This window comes from Neovison vison, chromosome 11 (genome assembly GCF_020171115.1).
Source record: "Neovison vison isolate M4711 chromosome 11, ASM_NN_V1, whole genome shotgun sequence".
NCBI classification, from domain to species: Eukaryota; Metazoa; Chordata; class Mammalia; order Carnivora; family Mustelidae; genus Neogale; species Neogale vison.
Genome location: NC_058101.1, coordinates 129,907,265 through 129,923,073, shown reverse-complemented (window position 1 = coordinate 129,923,073; position 15,809 = coordinate 129,907,265).

The following is a 15,809-nucleotide window of genomic DNA, read 5'->3' as shown; positions in this document are numbered from 1 at the left end:
TGGGGATATTACCTAATTAAGGCAGCTCTTTACTATCTCAAAAATAAAAAACAAACAAGCAAAAAAACACACAAAAAAACATTGTCATCAATTATTAGACAGATCAACTTAAGATGATCAAAGCTAAAAATAAATATTTCTTAGTAACTATTTTAATAATAAATATGTTTTCTCCTCTTTTTTCATTTTAGCTATCACATGGGAGTGTGAATACTTTGCACTGAAATAGAAATAATTTTCATAGATAAAGCATAACCTATATTGCAAAAGGTAACATTTTACGATCTATGTATTTACATGTATTATCTCTTTAGAAAGAGAGATTTCTATAACTTTATAGACTGAGGCATAGAAAGAATAGTATATTACCAAGACCACAAAAAAAGAAAATGCCAGAGCCAGGATTCAAACCCAGATCTCTGTGATTTCAGAGTTTAAGCTTTCAACTGGCTAAACTTATTATGCCATTATCCTACCCTGCATGAATCATGAACTAACGATTCACAACCTGCTACCTGTCTATAACCCTTAGAGTCAAGCTTGTCGTCTCATGTGAAAGTTCAGAAACACATTCCTGGAAAATGAATTTCCATATTTCCTGAAAGGGAAAGTGTATATTTGGAAGTCTACTATTGTATTTTTTCTTGTCAATCTCTACCTTGCTTTTAACACATACTGTGTTTCTGAATTTCAACCCATTTCTGGTACTTAGGGAATTTGACCTAATACTTTGAGAGGTACTGTGTGATGATCTCACAGTGTGAAAGTGGCCTGACCTGGTTTGTGGAATTGTCAAGATCTATTGCAGAACTTTCTCTTCATTTAACATATCTGTTAGAGACTATTTTTAAAACAGAATGATATGAGATAGAAATGTCAGTCTACTTTGCCCATTTTAGATTAAGGACTTCATAATTAGAGCATCTCCCTCCCAATTATTTTTTTTATAAAAGTTTTTATTTATTTGAGAGACAGAGAGAATATGAGTGGGGCAGGGCAGAGGTAGAGGAAGAAACAGACTCCCCGCTGAATGCAGAGCACAATGTGGGGCTTAATACCAGGACGCTGAGATCATGACCTGAGCCCAAGTCAGACACTTTACCAATTGAGCCAACCAGGCGCACCTCCCTCCCTATTCTTGAATCCATATCAAAGAATATGAAGAATTGAAATTACTTTATGAAACATCTAGTCAAACCTTCCATTTTTGAAAATTTTAATTGAATTATAGTTGACATGCAATATTATATTAACTTCAGATGTACACACAAATAGTGAAAGCCATTCATTATAGATAAGAAAAAGAAGGTCAAGAGAAGATTGGTCTCCTGGGACAGCTTTCCCTATTAAAAATACATATTTATTTGTGTCTTCATTCAGAATTACTTCTGAGCAATCAAATATTCTTTTTTTTTTAAGATTTTATTTATTTGAGAAACAGAGTGCAAGAGAGAGGGAGTGTATGAGTATTGGGGAGGAAGAAGCAGGCTCCCTGCCAAGAACGGATCCTGAGGCGGAGCTCAATCCCAAGACCCCAGGATCATGAACTGAGCTGAAGGCAGACACTTAACTGAATGAGCCACATAGGGACCCCAAGCAAGTGAATATTCTTAATTTATATCTGCATGATTTTAGCATATGTGAGATATAAAGAGTATGCCCTAGTCAACAAATAGGACCTTGTTAAGATTCTCATGTAAGCGAGAAAATGTTTTTATTTTTCTTTTTGGTATCAGATACTCTTCCATTATAATAGACAGTCTTTTCATATACTATTTCATCCCTTCACTTGGTACTCCATTCTTGAACACATCCTTGAATGCAAGGTTAGATGTGTCTTAGAATATACTCTTTTACATTTTATCAATGCGTTTCTGAGTCCCCAAGTAAATTACTTTTTTGTTACCTCCTTCTCCTGAAATTTTGCAAAGCCCAACTGAGAAAGGAAACAGGAAAAAGATTCATTCCAGAAATTTAATTCAACTACTTACAGCTGCATTATATTAATTTTTCGTACTGAAACCTATAATCATGATTTTGAAATCTACTTTCATTTTCAAAGACTGAAAGAAAAATAGTAGTTGGAGGGAAAGAGTAAGAAGGGATGGGCTAAGAATCAGAAATCTGAGACATTATTCTTAGCCTTATGTGATTCTAATCAAATCATCTAATCTTTTTACATTTGGCATGTTCCTCTAGAACCTGGAGCTAATAATACCTGTCCTGCTTACCTCACATGGCTGATTTGAGATTAAATGTGATAATAAGTGTGAGACTGTTATAATGAGTGTTAGCGGTTAGTCACTACCAATTAAGTTATTCATTTATTCATGAATTCATTTATCCAACATTTTAAGCTCCTACCCTATGTCAGGCTCTGTGCTAAGTAGTGGGCACGTTAGTAGTGATCCAAAAAATATGGACCCTGTCCCTGAGAGCTTATTGTCTAATGGGGAGATAGACATTAACCAAAAAACACAGAAATAACTATATAATCAAATCATGATATTTTGAAGGGAAAGATCAGGGTACTGTGAAAAACAGGAAAAGTGGAGACCTACTTTATATTCAGGGAAAATCTCTGATGCTATTAATTAAATAGCATTCAAATGAGGATGAGGAGGAGACAGAAAACAAAGTTAGAGTTGTAGAGTACCCAAGGATAGGACACTATATATAAATGTCTTAAACAGATGAATAATTTTGAGTTTTCTAATAATAACAGATAAGTAGAAAGGAATGGTATAAGATAATAATAAAGAAAATAGGTAGGGGCCAGACTACCCTGGAAATTATAATTATTTTGACAATTTTTGGTTTATATTATAAGAGCAATGGAAAATCACCAATGTGCATTAAACCAATGGATTGACATAATTTGAACAATGTTTATAAAGAAAAATTTCAGTGTCTGTGTGGAGTGTATTTGAGATCTCCTTTGTGATTAGAAAAAAGAACGGATGGTGAATTTAAATTGGCACAGAATGAAGGGAAAGAACATGTGAACAGAAATGATGCTCTATTCCTTAATTGAGAATAGCTGGCTGGAGATGCTATGTACTGCCATGGGAACGTAGACAGATTAGCAGCAGATGAAGGAGGGTCAGGAGTCAAGAGTTTACTTGCCATTCTTTATAAGATTAAAAAAAATCACGTTGTCATAATGCACAAAGGGACACAAATGATACTAGGGTCAAAAATTCTGAAACAATTCAATAGTTCACAAGTGTCACTAAATGTCCCTCCTTGGATGAGTTGGATTGCTCAAAATATGTTTGTACAATTTGGACACAAATGAAAACTTTCTATCAGCATTTTTCACTTCAGTCAAGCTTGGTTAGAACTCTAAGGTTTACATCTGTTATGTGAAATTCCAAAATATAAAAATTATAAAATCTAAGCACGTTTTTAAAATTATAAAATCTAAGTGAACAAAAGTTGACATAACCTAGCCAATTTGGCAGCAAAACCTACCCTGAACTGATGGGAAGCTTTAAAGTCTTCATTTCATCATGTACCCTGCTGACAATGTTTTGCAATACATAATAAATGTACTCTATCGTCTTTCTAAAATCTTAAAATTTCTGAATCAGATGCACATCTGGCCCCAAGGATTTCAGATAAAGACATGCTGACCTATAAAAATGTATCTTGAATATTTGTCAACCAATCAGCTGATTGACAAAGGACCAATTTGGAGAGGGGTTTAGGAGCAGACTCTCATTATAAATGGTTAACTCACCTACACGCTCACCTCAAAAAAAGGTTTTGCCCCACTCCTCAAAAAAAGAAAACAGGATTTGGACCAATTCCAACATTTTATTTGTTAATTTTGTTTTGTTTATTTTTAAATCAAAAGAATCCAAAATACAAACCAAATGATGAAAAAATAAAACATTTGCTTATTGGTCCTTCCCAAATCTTCATTTCATTTTGGTTCTGGTTTTGTTAGAAACATCCCCATAGGAACTGCTGCTCAAATGTAGCCATGTGAGGAACTCATGTGTCCTCACTGAGACAGTGCCTGGAGCCCAGAGTGAGAGGAACTTAGCAACTTAGGCCCTTTTCTGCTTGGACAGAAATAATAACCACTACTGTATTCCCTGAAGAAAAAACTTCTAACCACATTCTTGGAGTGAAGGAATCAAACTTTCATATCAATTTGACTTTTGAATGATCTTAAGTCTCTGTGCCCAACAGGGAATACTGTTAGATTCTTCCTCGAAAATCCGAGAGTGAATCAAGCATGAGAACCCAGCCATTATGCCTATGTTCACAGAAGCCAGAAAGTAGAAAAATAAGGAGCTACCCCTCGCCCCAATAACGTAATTAGATAAAGATCTGGATGTTTTATCCAGCCAAATAGGTCTGCCTGCCCATTAAGCTAGAAAGAGAAACTAGACATAACTACCAGGGGCCTCTTGCCAGCTCCAGGGCTTGATAATTGGAGCAAGGCTAGATAGATAGGTAATAATAAGGGCAATTACTATCATTACTTTAACATTAATAAATAATTGGCCTTAAATTTTGAAAACCTGTAAGTATCAGGCATTCAACTTGATACTTAACATGTATGTATCATCTTTCTAAAATTTCTAACAATATTACAAAATAAGCACTGTTTTCAACTTACCCATACAGAACTGGAGGTGCAGTAAGATTAAATAACCTGCCCAAGGATGCATGGTTTGTAAGAAATCAAATTCCAACTCTCCAGAGTTCACATGGTAGTCTAGGATTTTAAAACCAAGTCTACTCTGAAATAATAACAACTAACATTGTGTGGCATGTATAAAATGTATAATGTATATGTATAATGTATAAATGTATAAAATGCATTAACTTTTATGATTCTAAATACAACATTTTGAATTTAAAAGGGACTCTTATGGATGACAAAATAAAGACCCAGAGAGGATGAAAAATTTTCCTTAAGTCATCTAACTGGGGAGTAGTAGACCCATGATCAAGAAGCAGAGTTTTGGTCCTATGCTGAGCCCTCTTCTGTTATTCCATGTGGCTTCTCAAGTTCAAAGATTTAGAATTGAAAATCAGAACTCTGTTGCCTTTTTGTTGCCAACCTGAGAGTTTTTTGAGTCTTAAAGGAGGTAAGGATGAGAATATGACCTGTGAGATACAATAAGTCATTTGTTTGTTTAAACTATTCCCAACTTCATTCACTGTGGGTTCACATGGCATTTGTGATTCTTTGTTGGTTGCTTTTGTTCAATTTAATATATCCTCTTGTAACATCTCAAGACTCTCTGATATATAGGAATTATAAGTTAGTATCTGTCTTCCAGTGGCCCACGGTATTTCCCTCTTTTGGCAGTTTTGTAGGTATACGATGTATGCAATAAAGAACATGGCTAGAAATAAGGACACAGACCATCTAGACTTCCAAATAAGCACAAACAATGCATCCAATCAAAATAAGAAAAGATTACGAGAAGAAAGAACAATAACTCATTTCGGTCAGAAATGCTCAACATCTGGGTCAGAAATGCTCAACATCTCCTCCATATCACCACCCCCGATTCAAGACCTACAAATGGTGTGGGGAGAGGGATATAACTGTAGGTGGAATCTTCTTGAACCTCGAAGTCTTTAAGAGTCTCTGCACTCCATAGTTTGGACTAGGGAGTCCTCTGCCTTAAGAAACTGTTCATTCCATACATTTAGAGGTGAGAGCAGGGAGCAGAGGAAAGGAAGAAAAGAGCAGAGAGTTGTACCCTTTGAAGACTCAAAGCCATTAACAACCTTTGCAGTTTCTTTCAGGTTCTCTGGCCCAACTTGATTCACTAGATAGAACAATAGGGGCTGTACATGAGTCACAAGCTCTTTCTAGAAAACGAGGTTATGATGTGCCACTCCTGATACTCAGAGCATGTCTCACCTCTCCAGCTCACACCAACTCATCTTTCAAGACTCAACCTGTGTTGCATCTTTCTGGGAGATGTTCTTTTATCCCACTTTATCTTGGTAAGTGTCTCTTCCAGGTATCCCCGTGGTATCCTATGTAAGGATCAGTCTTCTCACAAGTATATGGTATCACAGTCTTAACTCCTAGATGACAGAGACTGTATCACATTGTTTCTCTACCACCAAAGTAATCATGAATGATGGAATATTTTTACAGCACAGCTTTTTGTTTGTTTGTTTGTTTGTTTGTTTTAATTTCCTAGCCTCGCTTTAAACACCTTCAGGGAAAAATTTCTTTCTCTGAGTGAGAACCCTGGTAGGACTTATGATTCTTCTGCTTACTCTTAGACTCAAGTGAGAATTATTTCAGTTTATTAAAATATTAAAATTATTTCACTTAATTAAAATATCCTGTCCAATATAATAATAAAATCTTGGAATGTGACTTACAGTTAAATCTTCTCCCTTCTGGCAGCTAGATCTGGATGTAGGCAGAAAGCATTCTTCTGGGAAGCAGACACAAACAGCTTTTTCTCTTTTACCCTGCAGTTCTTTATCCAGCTTGCCATTTACATCCTCTGTATGTATGCTCTACAATCTAAGTGCAGGGAAAGAAAAGAAAATATTCCTTTTGGAAAGTCTGACTTGACTAACTCTCTATTCTCTGGGCATAATGTTCTGTTTGAACATTATGTTTGAAGTTGATTTTTTTCTCTCGTAGGTGATTTCATGGGTTCATGAACCCTCTCTTGCTAGGGCCCCTGCAACTGCCTCTGTTCACCTGACTGTTCCCTCTCTGGCTCCCTTCTTCTGCAACTTGTGTTTTGTTGTTGTTGTTGTTGTTGTTGTTGTTGTTTTGGGTTTGTTTGTTTTTGTTTTTGTTTTGGGTTTTTTTTTTTTTGTAGTCTCTGCAAAGAGTGCCTCTTTGCTGAAATTCCCCCACCTTTTGGTAGAAAGTTTTTTGGACAGAATGCCTTTTTTATTGGCATTGGTCTGCTATTTCTAGTACAGGATCACCACTCCAAGAGGGTGGAGTTACTCCAAGAGCAGCACCAACTCTTCCCCTCTCTGTCTCTACCTTAGACTGCCTTTAGATTGCTTAGCCATGGCTCTAACACTTGTCCCTTCTTCCCCCACAATACCTGGACACATATATCATGCTCTCTTTGAGGTCATAGTTTTAGAAAGTAATCACCATCACCCCCCAACCCTTACTTCAAAACATGGCCCCACTCCTTAAAAGCTCTTTAGTTCGATATCCATTTTTGATAATTTTTGGCCTCCAAACAGATCAGAAATTTCAAATGTTATGAAATTGCATCTTGGTATTGCCCCTGAAAATTCTCTTTTGCACTTTGGTCTTCACTTTGGAATTTTAATGTTGTATCCTGGTGCCTAAGTCAAATGCCCAGTTTATCCTGCCCACCAGCAGAGTACATGGCATAAGTAAGCATTACTCATTTTTCTTAATTTTGTATTTAAATTTAATTTAGTTAACATACAGAGTATTATTAGTTTCAGAGGTAGAATTTAGTGATTCATCAGTTGCATATAACATCCAAGGCTCATTACATCAAGTGCCCTCCTTAATACCCATCATCCACTTACCCATCCCTCTACTCCCCTCCCCCCTAGCAAGCCTCAGTTTGTTTCTTATAGCTGAGTCTTTTATGGGCACTATTCATTTTTTAAGGAAAAGGTATGAATTTTATAACACTCTTTAGAGCATATAAATTGTCTCTTCTATATTTTCCAGAGAGGAATTTCTAGATTTAGTACACTTTACAGAGTTAATTAACAAGATCCATATCCTACTATAATAAGCCTTTTAGCAAAGGCATCTAACAGTCACTATCTTATTTTAATAACTGCAATCTTTTCTTATAGCTTATCTACAGTAGAGCCAATGCTACAAATTTTGCTTTCTTTTCTAAGTGCTGAATGAGCAACTTCTTTACATAGACCTTGCTCCTCACTAAATCAAGCAAAATCAGAGACAAGAGATCGAATGTGTATAGGGATATGCAGAGGAGAATTTGAGGTTGAGAAGATTGAGCAGATAACAACTTTGGAATTTAAATGTTGCCAACCAAAACAGCTATACTGTGCACTCATGGCAGATTCATAATAAGCTCCTTGAACTTCATAAACTAAAGTTACCTGTTAACCCACATAATTAATAAAAGGTAAACTGTATTTATAGGCACACTGAAGTATCCTTTGATATTTCTATTTTTTTTTCATTTTTTATTCTCTTGGTCTTATGAGTAACTTAACATCTGTACCAAATTATTTCCCCTGATCCTCCTAATTCTGTGTTCAGTGTGAATGCTTAGTATAAATGAGGGTATATTTAGATAATTATGAATGTAATTATCTCTTTAGTCTTTATGATTACCTATATGTGTAGTTCTTTACCTAATCAGCCAAAGGCACCCATTTGCCTTTGGGATAAGATTAGAACTTTTTAAAGGAAGAATGTAAAGTGGTGTGTGTATGTGTGTGTGTAACAGGAAGGGGGAAGCCTTGGTAATATTTTGCCTGTGAAACAAAGTATGACTTTGCAGGAAGAAAATTCCTCACAAATTGGGTTGTTGGATTATTGTTTTGAGAGAGGATTTGTCAGATTGTCTTATTTCCATTCCCATAACAGCATAGTAAAGACTAAGCCTGGAAGACTCAAATCATCAAGTACTCTGACAAAGTAATGGAAATACACTTTGTTCTTTGGAAAATAAGACAGCCATGTATATTACTTTACAAACTAGGCTAACTAAAATAGAAGTATACCTCTTTCTGGTACAAGGAGATTATTAGAAAGAAAGAAGAGAGGGGAAAACAAATGATTAAACATCTGCATCCAAATATCTTTCTCTAGGATTTCATTTCAATGAAAGGGAAAAGTCTTCAGTGGTTTGGGAAGTATTCAGTATTGCCACCCAGTTTAACTTTCTATCTAAAAATGTGAAAAGAGACCTCCATTTCAACCTGCTGTAAGCTGAAGGAGCAGCCATTTGAGTCTTATTTGGATGGATAAAATCCAGAAGTCAGCTTAAGGAGGAAGATATGGAATCCATTTTAGAACACCTATATGCTTAATAACAAGAGATGCATAAAAGAAATCTATACCCCTACCCAAGCTTGGACTGAATAGAAGTAGTAAAAGTTCAGAAGGATCCACGGTGAGGTAAGATGGAGGTTTGCCCAAACTACAAGTGACCAGAAGTTACACCTCCTTAGAACTCAGTTGCAAATGTCAACATGAAAAACATCAGCCAAGTGGACTTGGCCTAGAAGGCAGAAGACATCAGACCACCTCTCCCCTGCTATGAGGACACATAAGCCACAATCCCTGTTCAGAAATTATTTAGTCATCCTTCTTGGATATAATAAAAAGTCATTAATTCAGAGTTTTTAAAAAAAGTGTATCTAAAATATATTTCTCCACCATTCTTTTATTTTCTTTTTTTTTTAAGATTTTATTTATTTTATTTGACAGAGAGAGAGATCACAAGTAGGCAGAGAGGCAGGCAGAGACAGAGGGGGAAGCAGGCTCCCTGCTGAGCAGAGGGCCCGATTCAGGGCTCGATCCCAGGACACTGAGATCATGACCTGAGCTGAAGGCAGCGGCTTAATCCACTGAGCCACCCAGGCACCCCCATTCTTTTATTTTCTATAATTTGATTTTGAATGTACACATTCAAAGCATTTTAATGATTACAAATAAACCACAAGTCTTTTTACATATATGAAGACCACTAACACTCTATTCATAATACACTATTGTACAATCACCATTCAAATGTTCTTGTCAGGAAAATACATGTGAAAAAAATGAACTTCACCAAAGAACTATAGAAAGCAAGCAAAGAAACAAAAAGCATTACTATCAATTACTATATTACTATTGTTTTAATAGGATTCTTTAGATTCTCTTATCCCATAACCTCAACCAAGATTTGAGATGTGAGCTCAAGATGTCATGGCTAACATGTACTGAGCACTTGATTTAAAGAGGACACTGTAGGGACGCCTGGGTGGCTCAGTTGGTTGAGCGGCTGCCTTCGGCTCAGGTCATGATCCCAGCGTCCTGGGATCAAGTCCCGCATCGGGCTCCTTGCTTGGCGGGGAGCCTGCTTCTCCCTCTGCCTCTGCCTGCCACTCTGTCTGCCTGTGCTTGCTCTCGCTTCTCTCTCTATGACAAATAAATAAATAAATAATCTTTAAAAAAAAAAAAAAGGACACTGTATATTGGGCTTTGTATGCATTAAATATACTCATTTAACATTTTTTTCCTCAGTGTCAACTATGTGTTAGTTACCAGGTAGAGAGTAGAAATTCTATTCTAGACTACATAGTATCTAGACATAGTATCAAGATCCTATTCCTATCCTCACTTGGCTTAACTTCTCATGGGGAATACAAACAAAAAAGAAAGCAAACTGATAAATAATAAGATCATTTTATTGATAGGCATTAACATAGAAATACACCAGAGCTGTAGAGAATCATAAATAAGAATCTTCTTTAGTTAGGGCAATTAGGGGACCCCCTCTGAGGAAAGCATCTTTTAACTGTGGCCTAAAGTGAGAATAACGTAAAAGGGTTGGAGTGAGGTAGGAGACAAGGGATGGGGTAAAGCATGCCGTGCATAGGAACACACCTTGTATGAAATGGCTGAAGCCAGAAAAGGTTTTGAATGGTCATGTAACTAAATGGAAAACAGTTTGACTTCTGTGTGGCTAGCTGAAAGGGATGTAGCATAACATAGAGTTGCCAAGAAATGCACCAAGCCATCATGAAGAGACTTGGGAGGCAGGGTAAAAAATATGCATTTCATTTTCAATTCAGTGGAAAACCCCTGTAGTGTGTAAAGCAGAAGAATAGTATGATCCAATTTAGGTGCTAAGGATACCACAGATCCAACAATGTGGAGAATGGATAAGGAGTACACAAGAATGGAAAAGGACATATTAGATTGCAGATGCTTATAGAAATGTAGGTAGGAGATAATTGTGATTTACCTAAGGAGATGGCACTGGAGGCTAAAGGATAGATTAAAATTCTATCTTGCAAATAGAATCAGGTGTATTAGTGGTTTTAATGTTTGGGGTGTGACAGGGAGGGAGGAATCCAAGATAATTTCTCCAGATGGAAAACAAATTGTAATTTGAGGTATGGTAAATTTTAAATTTCTGTGAGAAATTCAAGTGGAGACAAATAAATTAACAAATTAGGTATGCAAGTCTAAAGCCCAAAGGGCAAGCATGAGCTGAAGACATCATCACTGTCCTGAAGATAGAATTAACATCCATGAGAACTGATAGTCCACAAAGGAGAGTAAAGAGTAAAAGAAAGAAAAAATGCTTCCCCAAACTTCACAATCCTCTGAGGCAGATATTGCTATATGAATCCCATATTATGAGATGAAGAATTTAAAATTTAGTAAAGTTTATGCAATTTGTACAAAGGTTATACACCTGTTAAAAACCCAAGGCACATTTCAGTCCAGAGCCCAAGCTATGACTCAAAGTAATTAAGACCTGAGTAAAACAAATATCAAACAAAAATAAATAAATATATAAATAAAAACCAGTCAAAGCCCACCTCATTGTCCTCCTGATTGTGTTTCCTCATGTAATTGGTTTATAATTTATCTAAAATTTCTTGGCTATGACAGGTTATTTAATGTATTTCCTACATTCAAACCTATATATTATGGAAGACAGAGCCATTTGGTGTCTCACATTCATTTATAGAGAAACCCTGTTTATTAATCTGTTACAAAGTGAAGAAGTTGGTTCCCACAGAGCTAGCCATATGTAACTTTCTAGGCATGCATTCCTTTCTACAGCTGCCACTGTTTTAACCATTAAATTAAAAGACCTCCATTGTCATCATTTGTTTTTTACTCTAATTTAGCATATACAGAGTGACTATTGTGGAAAATTAAATAATCCAGCATTAAAATTTGAAATCTAATTTGCTTAATACATATCATATTTTGCATTTATTTCTCTAGTAAAATTTTTAGTGAACATGAGAAAGTTCTATAGAACTGGAATTTTTTTCCATTCATGAAAGTGTATATGGTTCAGAAAGCTTGTAAACAGGTTAGTAATGATATTAATTTAAAGATTTCATCCTGTCCCATTCTAAAATACAGTTTAATATAAATGTAGTTTTGCAGGCAAAACTTTTTCAAAAAGAATTTAAAAGAAGTTCCACACAAATATTCTTCACTCTTCTAAAAAGACTTGCCACAATCGCATTCTTAACTATTTTCAACAGGGTAAAAACAGGCCACTTCGTGGGTATAAGAACATACTACCTTCTTGAGATTTTGAGGATTGAAACCGAATCATAGTCGCAGGACTTCCGGAATATACGATGCAGCTGAGAATAGGTCATAAAAATCTATTTCCCATATTATCAAAACCTTACAAATTTGAAATATTCATTCAGCATTGTATGTGTATTACAAAAGCTCCAGAAACTAAAAAGTTGCAGTTTGATCTAGTAACTTTCATATGATTCAATGGATGGCAACTACCACTGTAAAATATGGGCACTACGGCCCCCAAAAGGAATATACTGGAATATATTACTAAATCTGAGTAGATCATATGGATATATCCAGTGACCTATTTTACAAAGTTGATATATTTTCAGATGTAATCCAGTAGACTCAATCTGAACTCTGTAAAATTCAAATGCACAGAAACAAATGTATCACATTTGAAGGACAATACATTATTCACAAACACACCCCCAAACATTTCTTATAGATTTATGGAATAATTTCTATGAAAAAATATATACATCTCAACATTTCTGTCCCATTCCAACTATCTTAAACTCATACCACTCTAACCTGTGCTCTAAAAAATAAATCTAAAACTAAAATAAAATCATTATGGTTTATAGTTTTAAAAAGATTAACTCAAGGGGCACCTGAGTGTTTCAGCTGGTTAAGCATCAGATTTGGCTCAGGTCATGATCCCAGAGTCCTGGGATCGAGCCCCACATCAGGCTCCCTGTTTGTGGGGAGCCTGCTTCTCCCTCTCCCTCTACTTGACAGTCTGCCTGCTTGTACTCCCCCATCTCTCTGTCAAATAAATAAATAAAATCTTAAAAAAAAAAAAGAAGAAGAAGAAGAAGAAGAATTCAAACTAATTGGACTAGACAAAGATTGTAGTATGACCCAGTGACCAAGACCAATTTTTCTTAGAAAATGATAGTCATTTGAAAATACTGAACTTAGTACTTATACTTTTCACTGTCTCCTGGACAAGAAAAATGATGTATAAGAAATTTTATTGCCAAACTTAAGTAGACCAGAACAATAAGACAATTAAGTTCCCCTGGGTCAAGTTAATGCAACTAGGTTTAACAGCTAGTAGATTGAGTTTAGCTTGGTTGGGTTTTGTTTTGTTTTGATTTGATTTGTTTTGTAGTAGGTTTGATGGCTCCTTGGGAAATTTTGACCTTTACCAAGATTAGTATATTCAACAAAGGAATATATTTATAGTTTCTCATTTGAAATCTCTGTATATATCACTTGACTCCCTAACTGAAACAGGTTATATTTTATAACTTTAGAATCATTGTACATAGGAGCTAAATCTTATAATTTTTCAAGACTTTATTTTCTTATGTTTAAAGAAAATATCAAGAAAAAGGATTAAATGAGTTAAAATTGTATCAAGAATGCCTACCACTCTGCTAAGAGTTGTATATATTTTTGTCTCTTATAATTCAGATTAAATGTAAAGCAATACCTCCTGAAACTGATTTCTTTGATATAAAAAGTATCCATAAAAGGAAGTAGTGGATTTCTTACTCTGAAGCCTTCTAAATACAGCATTTTTCTTTTTTTGTGACTGTGCACAAATAGCTTTGTCAATAGACAAGAAAAGTACTGGATCTGGCTCTAAAATAATGAAAAAATTCCATACATCAATTGCCACAAACTACGTTATTATTTTTTAGTCACAACTGATTCTAGATGATCATTCATGGTTCTATTAGAGCCACTCTCCCATTGTAAAACAGAAAATGATAATTCAATTATTATGGATATTTCTGTTTTAAAAGCTATTAGCTAATAGATTCTGCAACAAAACTAGGAGCAGTTGCTTGGTTCATGTTTTCTTTGCTTTCTTCTGACAATTACATATATGACATGAATCAAACCTAAATATTGTTATCCTGTCCCCCCAAAAATACACTTATAATAGAATTGATGAGTATCTACTTGTTGGAGGGATAAAAATTAAAATTAAGTGAGTGGAAAGGCCATAAAAATTGAGTGGAAAGTCCAGAATTACTCTGCTTTTAAAATATAAGTACCCAAATCCAAATGTCATGCATATAGTCTCCATACTAAGTTTTATTATCGCATTTGTACAGAGTCCAATGTTTTGTGGAAGAAAAGAATGTAGTGATGAGATTTACATATTTACAGCAACTTTTTGGTCAAAAAGACTTAAACAATAGGGGGTTTGGGTCAAATTGGAATTATATAGGGGGTCACTCAAGCCTCTTACCATCTTGAATTAGGAGGTAGTAAATTCATGGATAGAAGATGGTTAACCCTATGATAGAGCTATGGGACATCAGGGCTGAGAAGATGTTTAATCAATCCCAAAATATTAATCAGTGTCAATAATTCTTGATATACCCTAAAAAAGGGAAAGACATTTCACAAGCAGGACATTTCATTATATGGGAAGTATAGAGTTTTCTCAGTGAATAAAAGTTGATTCTGCTACATCATATCAAGGATGAATAGAAAGAAATGGATACCTTACTTGCAAACCATTGAGAAAAGAGATTATCAGAGATTCTGGGTGGATCACAAACTTTAGGAATACCTTTAGTAGTTCTACTGTAGGCTTTACAAATGAAGAATTAAACATGAGCATTTAAGTGGCACTGGAAAAGTTCTCACCTAAATTATCTACCAGAAGTTTGACCTAATATTTGAAGTTCCAGCAATATAAATCTATTCTCTACTACTCACTTGTGTGACCTTGGGGAAGTGACCTAACTTCTTTAATGCAAGTGAAGTTAAGAGGAAATGACATACTGCATTTGAACCACTCAAGAGTGTCTGGCACATATTAAGTATTTGAATAAGTATATTAATGATAACATATGTAATTTAAGAGCTTCTCTCTGCAGAATTATTCTCAAGCAATGGATTGTTATAGAGACAAGAGTAGAGTGAGAGAATTCACAGAGCAAGGCAAGAAGGCCAATCCTGAGAGATGGGCAAGGGGGAATGATCAGTGAGGAGAGAGCCAGAACAGACAGAAGTGTAAGATGAAATTAAGGGACTAAGGAAAGGACAAATAATCATCATCATCATCATCAAAATTATTTTATAATTATAATAATATATAATTATATATAATATATTTATATTATAAAATATATATAATATATAATATTATAATTATAATAATAATGATTATGATTATTATTATAAGAACAACAACAGCAGCATATGCCAGAAGAGCGGGGCATATAAAAAGAGAGTCAGAAAATATAAAGAGATCAAAGCAAGATGGTGGAGGAGTAGCAGACTGAAATGACACCAGGTCCCAGGAGTTCAGCTAGATAGTTATCAAACCATTGAAAACACTTACAAACTCAACAGGAGCTAGAAGAGAAGAGCAAAAATTCTAGGAACAGAAAATCGACCACTTTCTGGAAGGTAGGATGTGCAAAGAAGTGAATCTGAAGTGACAGGAAGATAGACTACAGGGAGAAGGGTGGCTCCTGGCAAGCAGTTGATCAGCAAAGCACAAAATTGGAACTTTTAGAAGTCTGCTGCACTGAGGGACATCGCTCCAGAGGCTAAGCAGAGAAGGAGCCCTCAT